The sequence below is a fragment of the Macaca nemestrina genome, chromosome 16, assembly GCF_043159975.1.
Source record: "Macaca nemestrina isolate mMacNem1 chromosome 16, mMacNem.hap1, whole genome shotgun sequence".
NCBI classification, from domain to species: domain Eukaryota; kingdom Metazoa; phylum Chordata; class Mammalia; order Primates; family Cercopithecidae; genus Macaca; species Macaca nemestrina.
Genome location: NC_092140.1, coordinates 102,684,535 through 102,700,088, shown reverse-complemented (window position 1 = coordinate 102,700,088; position 15,554 = coordinate 102,684,535). Strand labels below are relative to the sequence as shown.

The 15,554-nt window shown below is 41.7% G+C and overlaps 1 pseudogene; it reads right to left on the bottom strand.

Moving 5' to 3' along the window:
- The window catches only part of LOC105490334 (ATP-dependent RNA helicase DDX39A-like), a 33,841-nt pseudogene extending 19,144 nt beyond the window's left edge, over nt 1-14,697 (bottom strand).
- Nucleotides 14,698-15,554: the final 857 nt, after the last annotated feature.

Genomic DNA, 15,554 nt, shown 5'->3' with positions numbered 1-15,554 from the left:
ACTTAGAACTGGTTTCATCAAGGTAGTTACTAAATTCAGCAACGTGAAGGAAAATTTTCTGAGAAGCATTTTCCTGGCTAAGCTTAAAGGTCTGCTTCTCAAACACTTCTGTTTTGGAGATATGACATTTTATAGCATGAATGGAAAAAATTGTCTGGAAGTTATAGTGTTTTTTTAACATAACACTATTGTACCTCACATTTTACGGTTTACAGAATGTTTGTTTTAAGTCGTCAGTAGGGTTGCAGAAAGTATAACCAACATGCATCCTGATTTGTGAATCGCATGTAATCTGAGAGCATCTGAAAGCCTGTTGGTGTCCTTTTCTTGGCTCATGGCTCACATACTCCCTTGAAGGGCTGTCAAAGTTGGCATGGCTTAAATGTCATTTTTTAAATTACTAAGGATTTAAAGTCAGGCTAAGGTTTTGTGTGTGTGTGTGTGTGTGTGTGTGTGCGTGCATGTGTGTATGTGTTGAAGATGAAAGAGTTTAGCAAATATCAGTTTGTTGACTATGAAAATGTGCTCAGACTTCACTTAAACCTCTTTTCTCACCCACCCATAGAACTGTTTCAACCAAGTTTAATCCAGGTGACACTAATGAGCTAAGAGTCTTCCAGGTAGGAGTCACACTGACATCAGAAACATTCTATAGATCTCAGCCTCACCTCTCTTCTACCCATCCCCTCTCCCCCATCTTTTGTCTCTTTCCAGAGCCTGAAATCTGTTATTATTCCTCTTGGGAGGTCCGTTTACATTGAACACACATCTGGCTTAATTAGGTTGACAGCTGCTACAGGTACCGTTGGACAAGGTCCAGCCATCTCAGTGCGTTCCCATTTACTTGACAGCTTAACCTTTCACAATCTCATCTTCAGAGTGCAAATGAACTTGAGAGATGTGCTTTTATTATTTGTTAATACATGCTCATTTTCTACCTTGCCACCAAAATCATAATCAACAGAGGCCACACTAAAAAGTAAAGGGTGTTTCCCTAATGCCAGTTGGTGAGCTGCAAAGACCAAACTACCAAAACCTATGAAAACTTGGCAAAAAAGCATAATAAGAAGTGGTCCAGGGCGGTTGGAGAAAAGGCTGAGAAAACAATCCCACTTTCAAGGCTTATGGCTGGAGTTTGCTTATATAAAATCTTTAGGCAGTAAAAAGTGATTATAGTTATTTCTGCCTTCAGCCACAGCCAACAAAGAAGGTGGTCTTCAGATTCCCCACATACACTGATGTTTTTCATCTACACTGTTGTACTTCTAGCAATGGAGTGACTATTTTGCACATGCATACAGGAATAATCTGTTGCAAAGCCACTCGGTCTGTGTTTTAAACCACCTGCCTTAAATGCCTTTGCAGTTATTTTAATCAATTCATGCAAAGTTTTTTTTTTTTCCACTAGAGATTCATGTAGAAACAACATTGAGAATAACAACTACTTTTAGCTGCCTCAACCCAAGCCCGAGTCCAAATTAATAAAAGCAAAGTCAATTCCAAAAGGCCCTTCCAAAGAAAGGTGGTTAGCTTTTTCGTACCATATTTACTTAGAGCAGGAAAGTCCTTTATTTAACAAACTACTGTTTGACTTCCCGGAAGTTTAGATGTTTGATTCTCTGTGGCGATTTTATTTTCCCAACAAGCAACACCTTTGGGGGGCCAGAGGACAAAAGGAAACTGAGGGTCATTCCGTTTTCCTGGACCATGATTTTCCTTTGGCTATTATTTTGAATCATTATAACTAAATTGTTTTTCTTCTCCAAGAACTAAAAGTAGATCTACCATTCAATCTAGCAATCTTACTAGTGAGTATCTACCCAAAGAAAAATATATCATCATATCAAAAGAACACCTGCATGCATATGTTCATTACAGCACAGTACACAATTGCAAAGATGTGGGACCAACATAAGTGTACATCAATTGATTTTTGAATAAAGAAAATGTGATATATATATTACCATGGAATACCACACAGCCATAAAAAATAAAATAATGTCTTTTGCAGCAACTTAGATGGAGCTGTAGGCCATTATTCTAAGTGAAGTAACTCAGTAAGAGAAAAACCAAATATGTTCTCATTAGTGAGAGCTAAGCTATGGGTAGGCAAAGGCAGAGTGGTATAATACATACAGAGTGGTATAATACATACAGAGTGGTATAATTGACATTGCAGACTGCAGACTCAGAAGGGGGGCAGTGGAGGGGCATGAGTGAACATTTACACTGGCATCCTTCTCCTTCAGCACTAACTTTCAGTCACAATAGAACATCTTGAGCTCAGGGAAACTGAGGGCACCCTTCCTCAAAGCAGCCAGAGTTGTAAGGTCTGAATGGTCACCAGATTCATCTCTCTGGGTAAATAGATGGCACCTTGTAACTATGAAATGATGATGTTTATTAAGAAGAGGTGGAGGTGCAGTGTGAAGCTCTCCTGAGTGCTCTGTGGTTTTGGCAGCACTTGAGAGGTGAGGATGGCTGCCCTAGGTCAACCTGGCTGGTGCCAGAATAGGTTTTGCCTTTAGGGCAGACTAGGATACCTTCAAGGCAACCAGGAGTGAAGTTGTCTCCCTCTTGCTGTCAAGTGACTGATGGGAATGATTTGGGGCCCTATACTGACCCAGACAGCCAAGTCCCCACACCAATCGCTGGTAATGGGAACACTATCTCCTTGCCTCCTGGAGCTAACTCACCTGGAGAAAATAAGGGCTGGGGCTCCCAGGATACCAACAAAATCCCAAATATAAAATATTCAGGCAGTTAATTCTGGTAAATAGTATGTATAAATAATATTTCTTAGAGATGCTTATCCACAATAAGGAAAAAACCTTACTTTTGTACAAAACCATTTTACCTACTACTACAATGTTTCTCACAATGTATTGGTAGACGTCAAACAATATAGAAGCAAGATTAGAAAAAGTGTTACCATCTTTGCTGCCCCACCAGTGAATTAAACAAACAAGAACATTTAGCATATTTTAAGAAGTATATTAACAATTAACTATTGTGTGTGCTTTGATCCGTTTCCTAAAATCAAACAAAAAATAAGATATGTAGTTGAGCAAGCAAGAAATCAATTTGTGCTGCTTCTAATTTCATGGTGATGGTCATCAAATTTGTGCCTCTGGATCAAACACTATCAAAATAAGTAATTTTTCTTTTTTCTTTTACAAATCTGTATACCACTCAGGTCAAATGCCTGTTTAATTTATAGAAATATAAATAAATAACCATACAATAAAGTTTTATGATCTAATCACACCGAGCCCTGGATGTTAGTCATAGGCCACTGTGCTTTCTGCCCACTGTAAATCAGTCAGCACAGCGGCTGACTGACTTACCACAAACCGTTTTAACAAATGTAGTCCTGCCTTTCCCTCCATATTAATTAATACACATAACAAAGGATAACGCTATCCCTGGGACAACATAACCCTTTTGTTCCCTGAAGCCTCCAGGCTTCCACGGAGGCCGCTTTGTAGGTGCTTTCTCCTCGCTGATTAAAGGAGATATTCTGTGTGTTCCAGTAAGAACTAGGAGAGTAATCCTGCACCTGTTAGAGGCTTAGGAAACTGGTGAGTAAACCTCTCAAACCTCCCTGGCTGACTCAGTTTTCTCAGCCTGGAGGACTGGCAGAGAGCTTCTCAAAACTGGAAAGATGTTTCTAGAAGCTTTCCTCACGTCACCTAGAGACACTCCCATTGTATTTCTGAGAGCTTCGTCCTAATTTTCAGTTACTCATTTTTTAAAAAAGGCTTTGACAGATCCAGCAAGTAAGTACAAAGCATCCAATTTCAGTGTGAAAAATACAGCCAAAAAAAAAAAAAAATGAGGTTATTTGATTTATTTTAGATCAAACATCCAGTTATTTGGAAATATCTATTTTTGACTAAATTTTTATTCTCATCCAGATGTTTGGCATTTGTGTAGACATGGATTAAGTGCCTGCATTGTATTAAAAAGACCCATTTCAAAAGGAAAAATGATATAATATCCTTGTAAATTCGGGTAAACCAAAAGATTGGCTTCTTTCTTAGCACAATCAAAACAAACTTTCCTCACCTCCCTTATAACCTCACATCCTAAAGGGAAGGGGGAGATGTCTATAAAATATCTTTCTTTTTTTTTTCATAGTAATATTCTTACACGAATCTGCAGCTTTTGGACAGTCCAAAGAGAGACCCAGCTGGCACACAGGAAGCCACACACGGGCAGCAGGGCCGCTCCAGGCCATCGAGGCCCATAGTCAGGACTCTACTCACCATGTGTGGAGATGCTGCTTTCCTCCAGAAGCTCTGTCACATTACCTTCAAACCGGTCTTGGATGTCCTGGAGGATTTTGGCGTCATTCTCCTCAGACACAAAAGTGATGGACAGGCCTTTAGTGCCAAAAAAACCTGCACGAACCACTGGGTGGAGGTAGGTGTCTGAGTCTTCAGGCATGTCATAGTTAAGAAGATGTTGAATCACTCAGTTCCTACAATGGTTAGGAAGTGATTGAAAGTGAATACGGGGACTTTGAGCAAACCTGCAGAGACATAGGCTTGGAGCTGCCTCAGTAAATTCCTCCAGTGAAGTGGATGGGATCATGGTGTGGACGATGACAAAAGAGTAGAAGAGAAGTTATCGACAGATTTGCACAGAGGCCATCGAAGATTTTATAAAGAAAAATGTCTGCAGCCAATGGTTTATGCCAAATATCTTCTCAAGCCTCCATATCCCTGTGGATGTTGCAACTGACTGCAAACAGATTGATCCACTAGGATCCACCACTGGAAATCCCTGGACTGCTGATAGTGTGACAGTCGTTCCTCGTGGGCCATGGCCAGGAAGTTCTGCTCCATGAGGAGCTGGGCCGGGGACTGCAGGGCTGCACCGGCTTGATGAAGATTGCCACGTGCTTAAATTCCAGCATGTCCAGGAGATCGAAAAGCTTGCGGTTCTTCTCAGTGTCCTTGAGCTTGAGGTAGTACTGCTGCAGTGCAGGCAGCGTGCACTCATCATCCACAAACACCTCCATGGATCCTGCATGGACTCCCTGCACACAGGCCAGATCTCCTTGCTCAGGGTGGCACTGAACACGACTCACTGCTTCTGCCGGAACATCAGGTGGGAGGCCACCGGCATGTCCTGCCACAGGTCCAGCCACCCCAGCATCTTATCCAGCACAAAGTGCTTCACATTCTTCAGGTTGAGGCTCCTGTTCTGCACAAGTGCCACGATCTGACCCGGGGTCCCCACCCTGACATGGGGACAGTTCGTCAACAGTTCTTCATTCTTCTTGATGAAGAGGCCTCCGAAAAACACAGACACCTTGACACTGGGCATCTACTTGGAGAAGTGCTCATTCATACTCCCTGCTGATCTGGAAGGCCAGTGCCCCTGTGTGGCATGTGATCAGGACTGTCCCCTGTCAGTTGACGGGCCGGATCTGCTGCACTGTGGCCAGCACAAAGACCACCGTCTTACCCGTCCCGGACTTGGTCTGGCACAGGACGTCCATGCCCAGGGTGGCCTGGAGAATGCACTCATGCTGGACCTCAGGAGCTCCAGCTTCAGCAGAAAGTCCCAGAAACCAGAGCTGTGGATGGAAATGTAGGATCCCTTGACATCTTTCTTACGGGGAACCAGAGCGCTCCCTAGAGAAGCCTGGGGCTCTTCTTCATAATTCAAAAGCTCATTTTCCACATCCTGTTCTGCCGTGTTGCTGAGAGCAGAGAGGCAGGGCCCTGGTTCCTCATTCTCCTCCGCATGCCGCAAGGGGATGCAGTTGCTAATTATTTACATCTATTAAAAGAATTACCAGCTAATGGCCAGGCACTGTGGCTCACGCCTGTAATCCCAGCACTTTGGGAGGCAGAGGCGGGCAGATCATGAGGTCAGGAGATCGAGACCATCCTGGCTAACACGGTGAAACCCCGTCTCTACGGAAAATGCAAAAATTAGCCAGGCGTGGTGGCAGCGCCTATAGTCCCAGCTACTTGGGAAGCTGAGGCAGGAGAATGGCGTGAACCCGGGAGGCAGAGCTTGCAGTGAGCCGGGATTGCGCCACTGCACTCCAGCCTGGGCTACAGACCAAGACTCTGCCTCAAAATAAAATAAAATAAAATAAAATACACAGCCAAACTGAGAAGTTAAGCAGGGATGGAGCTGGCGAGACTTCTCAGAAAGCAACCCCCGTCAACAGGAACCATCCTGCAAGCCCTCCTACTTTGACTGTGAATTGAGAGGATGCAATTCCCAAGGTCATTGCCATACCAATGAGTAGAGGGTGCAGATGGAATCTTGCTACTAGCTCTGCAGGGGTTAGAGGACAAAGCTTGAACCCTGTGGCAACAACATCACACAGGGAGACCTTTAAAAGACGATTTAGGTATTTTGCTCTGGGGACTGGGTGTCTGAATTGGGGTGGTGCTGACGGACGTAGTGAGACGTGATCTGTTTAAAACATAAGCAGGGCAAGGAGTCAAGAGTGTTTTCTAGGCATTCTGGCCTACTCAGCACTGTAAATGGTGTGAACTTGGGAATACAAGAGGAGGAACAAGAATATAAGTAAAAAAACAAACAAAACCAAAGGTCAGTTTGGCACGGGCTTAATCTGTTACCTGCAGACACCTACAGAGGACGTGAGCGGGTGAAACTCTGAGGCTCCACACCAAGGGCAATGGCAGAGCTAAGACGTGAGTTTGGTACATTAATGCAATTTAAAATGATAGGTCTTCATTCAGCCTTAGGTTATAAAGATAGAAAAGGGAAGAGAACCAAAGACTGGGTGCCACAGTGCTCTGGCATTTCAAAGTCAGGAAGAAGAGTAGGAATCTACATGGGGACTGAGTCAGACATGATCTTCTCTGAGTGTTTTTCCTGACATCATCATTTCCCTAATCCTGAGTTAGATTGTGATTCTACAGAAGTCTGTGCTTGTCCACCATAGCATTTATCAAGTGGTATTACAAATATTTTACACTGGATAGTATATTCATCTTGTGAAGGAAGGGACTGTGTCTTGCTACATCTTGAAATTGACTCAGGCAACAGGTAGACTTTAAAACCACCGCTTATGGAATAAAGGAAGAAAATTTAGACCCCAAAGCCTATATACATACCCTAAAATGTTATTCCATTTCACAAGTAACTTGCGTTAGCAGCAGCCTCAATCCTACAACAGATGGGCTTTGAGTAGATGCTATTCTGTGAACATAGGTGGCCCTTGGTGTATCTGGAATGTGTCATTTTACCCAAGTATTCCAAGGGAAGAAAAAATCTTCGTATCTCTCTCTTCCCTCCTTCCAGTTTTTGAGAGCTATAGCTAGAAGCAAATCCTGTCAAGATGAAGACTAGTAATTACAACATTTCACATTTTAGGTCATTCTCCTTTATTCACAAAACATCACTGTAGCCACCACCTCAGCCTCGCCACTTCCAGCAAGGAGATCTGGCCTGTGTGCAGGGAGTCCACGCAGGATCCCATGGAGGTGTTTGTGGATGATGAGACCAAGTGCACGCTGCACACACCGCAGCAGTACTACCTCAAGCTCAAGGACACCGAGAAGAACTGCAAGCTTATTTCCTGGCCCACTGCACCCCAGCCCTACCTTATGCTAAGTCTCCATGTCAGAGGATGATAAATACACATGCGCGTGCACATGCATATTCACCATCTGGCCCTTGTTCCGTTCAGGTGATTTATTTCTTGCATCTCCTTATTGAATTTATAAGAAGATGCATGATAATTCATTTTCTTTGTCAATTCCCTGCTTCTCATTTTGCTAATTCAATGCCACACTAACACTTCTATTAATTTGGCACTTGGAACTGATAGATTTACTGTGTGGCGTTCCATCTCTAACTAAACAAAAATAAAACCGCAGACTTGGAGCTTTTTCCACTGTCAAAGTTTTGCTGCTGCTGTTTTGGCCGCTGCTGCGTTGTATGAAGCTTATCCACATCCTTTAATCATAGGATGTGGATAATCGTTCTCTCGAACGGAGGTATATGGGGATAATACCTGAAGGTTTTCCACCTTGTGGAGGCATTGTAAATATTCCTGAAGTGAAGACTTGTGTGGCTTAAGAAGTCATCTTCCTTATAAACCATAGGGTTCACCTGAGTCATAAGGCAACCTGCCCTTCTATAGCAAATACTTGCTTGCTGCAAAGGCCTGGACGAGGATTCTCAACAGTGATCACCTGCACCTTGTCCCTGATATCCACATATGTAGATGACATCTCTGGAGACAATTAACTGTAAAATTTTAGGTCAGTTGCCTATGAATCTGAATAACATCTGCAGTTATATCAGGGAGGATAAAATTAGCAGAGTGATCAAGTCTTATCCTTCAGGATGTAAACTAACAGCTGGATTCAAAAAGAAAGTTCCACAGTCAAATTTCATCAGTGATCTGTTGCAAAGTGAGTGGTTGGCCACCACTAAAACTCCCAGCCCAGGCCTTTGTTGTAAACAAACATTGGCCACCCATGAGCAGATCCTCCTTTTCACCCAGGCACACTCTGTGACTTCTAAGGACATTTGCAAGGTTTGCAATCCACAAGCCCATTTAAACATCAGGTATCTATCGGGGTTTGGAGAGAAGTGCGTCACCAATTCAAATGCCAACCAGCCTAATGGATGCTGGGAACATGCCCCAGGGTAACCACTGCTAGGGTGACTGATCTATCTGAAGTTCAATTAAAGAAAAATGCTTGTCCTCACTTCCAAGTTTTGAAAACAGTTGGGCATTTTTGAACATTTTGAACTCTCTTTCTCCCCTGTAACCACTTCTTTTCCGCCCTGAAATCTGTAGTGGGAAAGAAACGTATTTAGTAATTTAAGCTCTCAACTTAAGAAAAGTTCAAAGTAGGTGTGGAGTAAATGTTGTGAGAAGGAAACCTGAACCTAGAGTTAGTGTAATAAGCCCAAGTCCCAGACATATCAAGAAAGTTAGCAATGCCAGAAATAAACACAGCCGAGCATAAATCAACAGAGACTGTGGATGGAAATTTCACTGTGGGTATCACTGGGAACAGGAATAAAACAAGCAGATGGTAATATTGGAGAGAAAAGGGGAAACATAAGAAGAAAACATAAAAAGTGGAAATATTTTTTTTCATAAAGTAAAAGAAATTTTAATTTTTTTCTACTTAGCAAGTTCTGAGTAAGAATTAAGCATCATGATCAAAATAAATAACATTCAAGAAAAGGATTATAAAAAGGCATAGAAGAACTTTCACATTTAAAATGGAGTCCAGGCAATTCTAGAAACCAGACCCGTTTGTATTTGCCTAGATTAAGCCAGTATTACCCAATGATAGTAGCAAAACTGCTTATATCAAAATCCAACTTAGCTTTGAGGAAATACAAATCAGTCTACAGACATGTTAAGTTTCAACAAATCCAGTAAATCAGAAATACAGTGTAAAACAAAATTTAAAAATAAGATTTTTCAAAAGTCATGCTCTTTGGCCGGGCATGGTGGCTCACGCCTGTAATCCCAGCACTTTGGGAGGCCGAGGCAGGCGGATCAGGAGGTCAAGACCATCCTGGCTAACATGGTAAGCCATACTAAAAAAAAAAAAAAAAAGGAAAAAAAGAAAAAGTTAGCCACGTGTGGTGGTGGGTACCTATAGTCCCAGCTACTTGGAAGGCTGAGGCAGGAGAATGGGTGAACCCAGGAGGTAGGGCTTGCAGTGAGCCAAGATGGGGCCACTGCACTCCAGCCTGGGTGACAGAGCCAGACTTCATCTAAAAAAAAAAAAAAAAACTTTATCGAAAATTGAAAATATATGTTACCTAAATTGGCATGTTTTCCAAAAGCAACAAACTGGGCAGTGCTTTTGTTTATTTATTAATTATTTCAATAGCATGTACTGTGTGTGCACCACACTCTTGGCAGACTGCTGGGTGCCAAAAACACAAAGACGCACAGCACATGGTCCTGTCCTCAAGGGATCTGGGCTAGTCGGTTGTTAAATTACTCTGGTCACATCAGTATCTTCAGATTTACACCAAGACATTTCACATGGAAATCCATAATCGATTCCATTTCAGATGCGAAACAATCTCATCCATTCATACTTAAACACATTGTCCTCAGAGACCTCCCTCCCTGACCTTCTGAATTGGCTTAATTCCATTCATGAGTTCCCGTGGAAGTGCACAAGGCACTTCCTTGTGCTTCCTCCACCAAATTACTCAAGGTACTCTAGGGCAGTTTTCCCTACTCTTTACTCGCTACTGTCTTCATTACTGTCCCCCAAGGAATTAGTAAGTAACTTATGAATGAATGATAGAAGAGCTGAATAAATAAATGAAATGATCATTAAACTGAACTGTCCCTGAACAACTGGACAAAATAAGTGAGCCTATTTGCCTGGCCCTATTTTTCTATATTTTCTCTGAAATTATGAATGCTAGTTTGGACTATAAATTCCTTTTTAATTGGAATGACAGGTTCAAATTTCTCTGCTTCTCTCTTGCATTTTACTGGATAATCCACGGGTCATAGGTTTTTAGGCTGATTTAATTCTTAGAAAATGAAGTGCACAGCTTTTACAATGACAATTACTGTTTTAAAAATTGCTTACAACACATAATTAGACAGGTGAATATGGTATAAGCACAATGCAGATATTTTAAATGTGTAATAGTGCCATCAGAAGTACTGATAAAAGATCACTTTGTTCTCATATATGTGAACAAGTTTATACATCTTGAATACTTCTTGCAGGTTTATTATGAAAATATTTTCTATCTTGAACAATGGATTCATTGTCAGAAATCTGATATTCAGCAACAGAAAGAACCTTGCTTTTCAGATGGAGGTGGATTTTCTGTACAGGATTAGTTCAAACTAGTTCTTATAAAAACACACAAGAAAGGATAAGACACATTCTTCCATAATATTGCAGGAAAGTGAGTTCAGAATTGAAAGATTACCTCATGGTTTTATTAATATACTATAATTAACTGAGCTTCTCTGTTTAAATTACTAATTGGGGGATTCCTATCACAAACTTGAGCTACTTTTCCTCTCAAGAATGTTCACTTCTAAACTTGTTATAACATTCTGGTCTCATTAAGTTACCAATTCATCTGCTATGTACAGCTGTCTTCACAGTCTCTTCCTTGGTAAGAATCGCAGCCAACAGAAGCATTTTCTATGTTTTACAATTACTGATGACTACAAGGGAGACCAAGGAAGCTGACAATAGCTCAACTCCATGACTGCCTGGACTTAGTAATTGTCAGGTGTGTTTGACAAAATGTAGACATAAATAGGGTTAATGGAATGAGCTGTGTTTCAGAAGTAGAAAACCCTGCTAACATCAGTTATAGCTTCTCTCTTAAACCTCACTATGTAAAAGAATATTTTTGACTCCTTTTAAAGTTACTTTTAATGCATCCAATCTTCTGGTTTTTCACCTTGGATAAACTCTCATTAAATTGAGTGGTTTTATCTTTAATGTAGGGGTTTATTTCTATGTTTCAAAAACTCATTCTGCTTTCAAACAAGAGAAACATAAGCACATATATGTTAAGTATCTAATGCGCTATCGTGACTACCGATAAAAGCTGTGTTGAAAAATAAAAACAAAACACAAAATCTTGTTTTTACTCAAGAGTTTAACAATAAGTTCATTGGTCTGTGACAATAAAATGTATTTATCTGTTAGCAATTGACTCAAGAATTGAAGCAGAGTATTAAGCTGAGTAGCAAGGTCATTGTTAGGAGTTCATTTATGAAGCCTCCACACTGGTAAATAAGCAAAGATAAAGGGTACTCTCATACTCGAGAAATGGATAGCTATATTCTTCCTCAAGAGATTTTGAAATAATGTTAAATTTGGGGAAGTCTTGGTTTTAGACAGCCAAGATTTTATTCCATAAAGTTTCTGAACACTCTTCACCTCTATAGAATCAACATAAAAGAAATAACAGAAGGTGGACCAAGGACAATATTGTTCTTAACTGCATGTTTAAGAAAGCCCAAGCCTCAAGTGACCAAAAATACTCCTGCATCTTGCTTTATAATGCAATAATAATCAAGCTCAATTCAGATACACGAGTTACAATGTGTAGTTCACCACTGGACACCAAGCACCTGGGAAATGGGGTCCAAAAGAGGCACATCTTAGCAGCCCCTTGGTACACGAACAGTGGCCCCTTAGTGGTCTGCTAGCCTCTCATTGGTATCTTTAGCTTCTGCACTATCTAGAAATGCTTGAGGATCCGAAATGCAAAATTAAAAGATTCTGGTGTTTCCTCAACTCTTAATTTGAATTTAGAATTAGAATTCTAAGTTCTAATTAGTTTAGCAGTTGTGTTCCCTCATACTGGAGTTCTTTCTATCCTTCCAGACCTTTTCTCCAAAGCAGTGTCTCTGTGGGTGTTCCACATTACAAAGTTTGGGATTAATCAGTGGATGGGTAAAAGCAATCCCTTTGTCCTGTGTACTAAGCTAAGGTGGATAGCACCACACCTCTGACTATGGGGAGACATCGGAGCCACCAATTCCCAGCCTTCGCTATTTTCTAATGGAATTGTTTCTGTTTTTGCTGTTCAGTTTTGAGATTTCTGTATATATTATAGACACCTGTCCTTTGTCAGATTTTTAGTTTGCAAATTTTTTCTCCCAAATCTGTAACTTGTCTTTTCACCCTCTTAAAGGATCCTTTGCAAAGCAAAACTTTTTGATTTTAACGAAGACTAGTTTGTCAGTTTTTCCTCCAAGAATTCTTTGCCTCGCTTTAGGTCTCAAAGATTTTCTCCCTTTTTTTTCTAAAAGTTTCAAATGAAATGATTAGTTAGAGCTAATTTTTTGTATGAGGTGTGAAGATTGGGTCTGGAATGTTTGATTGTCCCAGCGTCATTTGATGAAGGACTATCTTTCCTCCAATGAATTGCTTTTGCATCTTTGTCGAAGACCGGTCAGGCATATCTGTGTAGGTCTTTCTGAGGTCCCTCCTCTGTTCCATTAGTCTATGCGTCTAACTCTGCCAATACCAAACAGTCTTGATTACTCTCATTGAATAATAAATTTTGAAACCAGGCAGCCTTATGCCTTTTATTTTTTCTCTTTCAAAATTGCTTTAGCCCTTCTAGCTCCTTTGCCTTTCCACTACACACCTATTAAAACGTCTAAAATAAAAAATTGTGACATTGCCAAATACTAGTGAGGATGCAGAGAAAGTGGGTGATGTGGACATTGCTAGTGGGCAAGTAGAATGGGACAGTCACTCTGGCAAACAATTCGGCAGCTTCTTAAATTAACTCAACGTGTAACTACCATACCAAAACTCCAGAGAGGGATTGTGTAGAATAATATCAAAACCATTGTGGCTATCACACTCTCATTTCAGAAAAAGGATATTTATATCGGCTTATCTCAAGAAGAGTTCTTATTTACATTCCTGAGCCTACTTTCCATCTGAGTTCTGCATTCAGCCAGACTATCAGAGAAGTTGTGCTCGCCCCTCCTGCCACTGATCCTCAGTCCGGGGTGTACTGTAACTGTGCTAGCGAGCACAGGCTTTCCTCTCTTCAGTGAGGCTCTGCTGGATGCTCTGATGGTTCTTTTTGCAGAGCTTGCGTGTCCCGCCACACTGCACCCTTCAGGACAACACGTCCTTAATGTTTGTTTCCAAGCTGTTATTCTTCTGCTCTCTTGCACAAATCATTTCTTTTTCGATGCTTCTACTACTCAACTGTGTTATCAGCTCCCTCCCCTTGCTTCTGGGAGTGACCAGTCTCCTGGCTACGTCTTTCATTCCTCGAATACATGGCCACCCGGGTCATGGCCTCCCCTCCTTCCGCTCCAGGCTTTGTGAGAGGCTTGAGCCTGTTGGCCTTGTGTTCATCCTACTCATGGAAACCATGGCCTGGTCTGGCTCTGGCCATCACCCTGATGGTCCAACTCCAACAAAGTCCCTGTGGCCACAGTTTCTTTTCCCTCCCACTTTCTCTCTATTCCTCCCTTCTGCATTTTCACACCAATTCTGACTATGTGAAATCTTCCATCTCTCAATGACTCCATAAGCCTCTGCCTCACTCCCATGTGTTTCTTACTGTATTCACTTTTTTTCCTATTCAGCTCGAACTCCAAGTCTTACTACTTCAACCATACGCATGCCAATACCCAAATCCTGTAGCCATTGTCCATCTCTTTCCCTCCACATGGTGAATCCATATTTTGGGATCAGTTCAGCTGTACCTCTTCCCTGCACACACTTGGTATGGGAGCGTGATTGGAGAAAAATCACACAAACACACAGGAAGATATTTTTTCGGATCCACAGTCCTATTCCTCCCCTGGGCCCTTGATTCCATTTGGAATTCCTAGTCATCATTTCCTCCCATGCTCAAGGGAAACTCTCCACACCTATAAGCCTGTGACCATTCCTCTTCCCTTATCATTCGCACAAATGGCCTTACCTCTTCACAGAGAAAACGGAAGTGAGATGGAAACCATTGCAGCTTCCTGTTTGTAAATTAACAAACAGACTTGGCCCACACCAGTGCTCTCTTGCTTTGTTCCTCCAAAAATGCAGAAGAGACTTCTTCTAAACACGACTCCGCTACCTGCTCTGCATTGGACTCTCCTGCCTCCTTCAGGACTCTCCCTCTACCAAGTACTTCCTCCACTTCCTCTGGATTTTCAGCTCTCCCTCTCCACTCACCATGTCCTGTGCACATGTTAGTATGTTGTATGCCTCTGTCATCTTGAAAAACAAAAACAAACTTTTCTTTGGCCCAACATTCCCCTCCCACCATTGGCCTATCTCTGTCCTTTCCTTCACAGCCAAGCCAATTTAAATGCATTCTCAGTTGTTCTCTCCTCCTATTGCATTCACACCTCCAGCTGACTCCTCGATCTGATGCAATTTTGCTTTGGTTTCCAGTGCTCCACTAAAACAGTTATTCCTCAAAGTTCTCACATACCTTTTAAATGTTAATCTAATGACTTAATCATTCACTGCATGGCTTAGCCATCTCTGAAGACTGTTGACCAGGCCTTCCTCAGAGAACAATTCTCTTCTCTTGGCGTCCATGGTACCATGCTCTCTTGGTTGTCTTCTTTCCATAGTGAGTGTCATTACCTGTTACCTTACAGGTTCTCTTCCTCTGCCAACCCCTGAAATGTCAATGTTCTCAAGTTTCCCACTGTAGGCGCTCTGCTCGACCCCCTCTGTTCCAGGGCAATATTTGCACCACAATTCACCTACTTTCCAAGACACAAACCAAGTACCATCATATCCCTTCTGTCTTCTGCACCAAGGCTGGCTTCACAAGCACGTGACCCATGGAGTCACACAGGGACAATCCTTGCTTACAAAGCCCTCATGCTTCATTTAATGCTTGGCTATTGCCATTTTCAACTTTTAATTTTTTTTTTGAGAGAGAGATTGACTTTTTTACTTTTTATCCTTGTGGGTACCTAGGAGGTATATATATATATTATGGGGTACATAAGATCTTTTGATAGAGGCATGCAATGTGTAATAATCACATCACGGAGAATGGGCTACCCCTCCCCTCAAGCGTTTATCCTT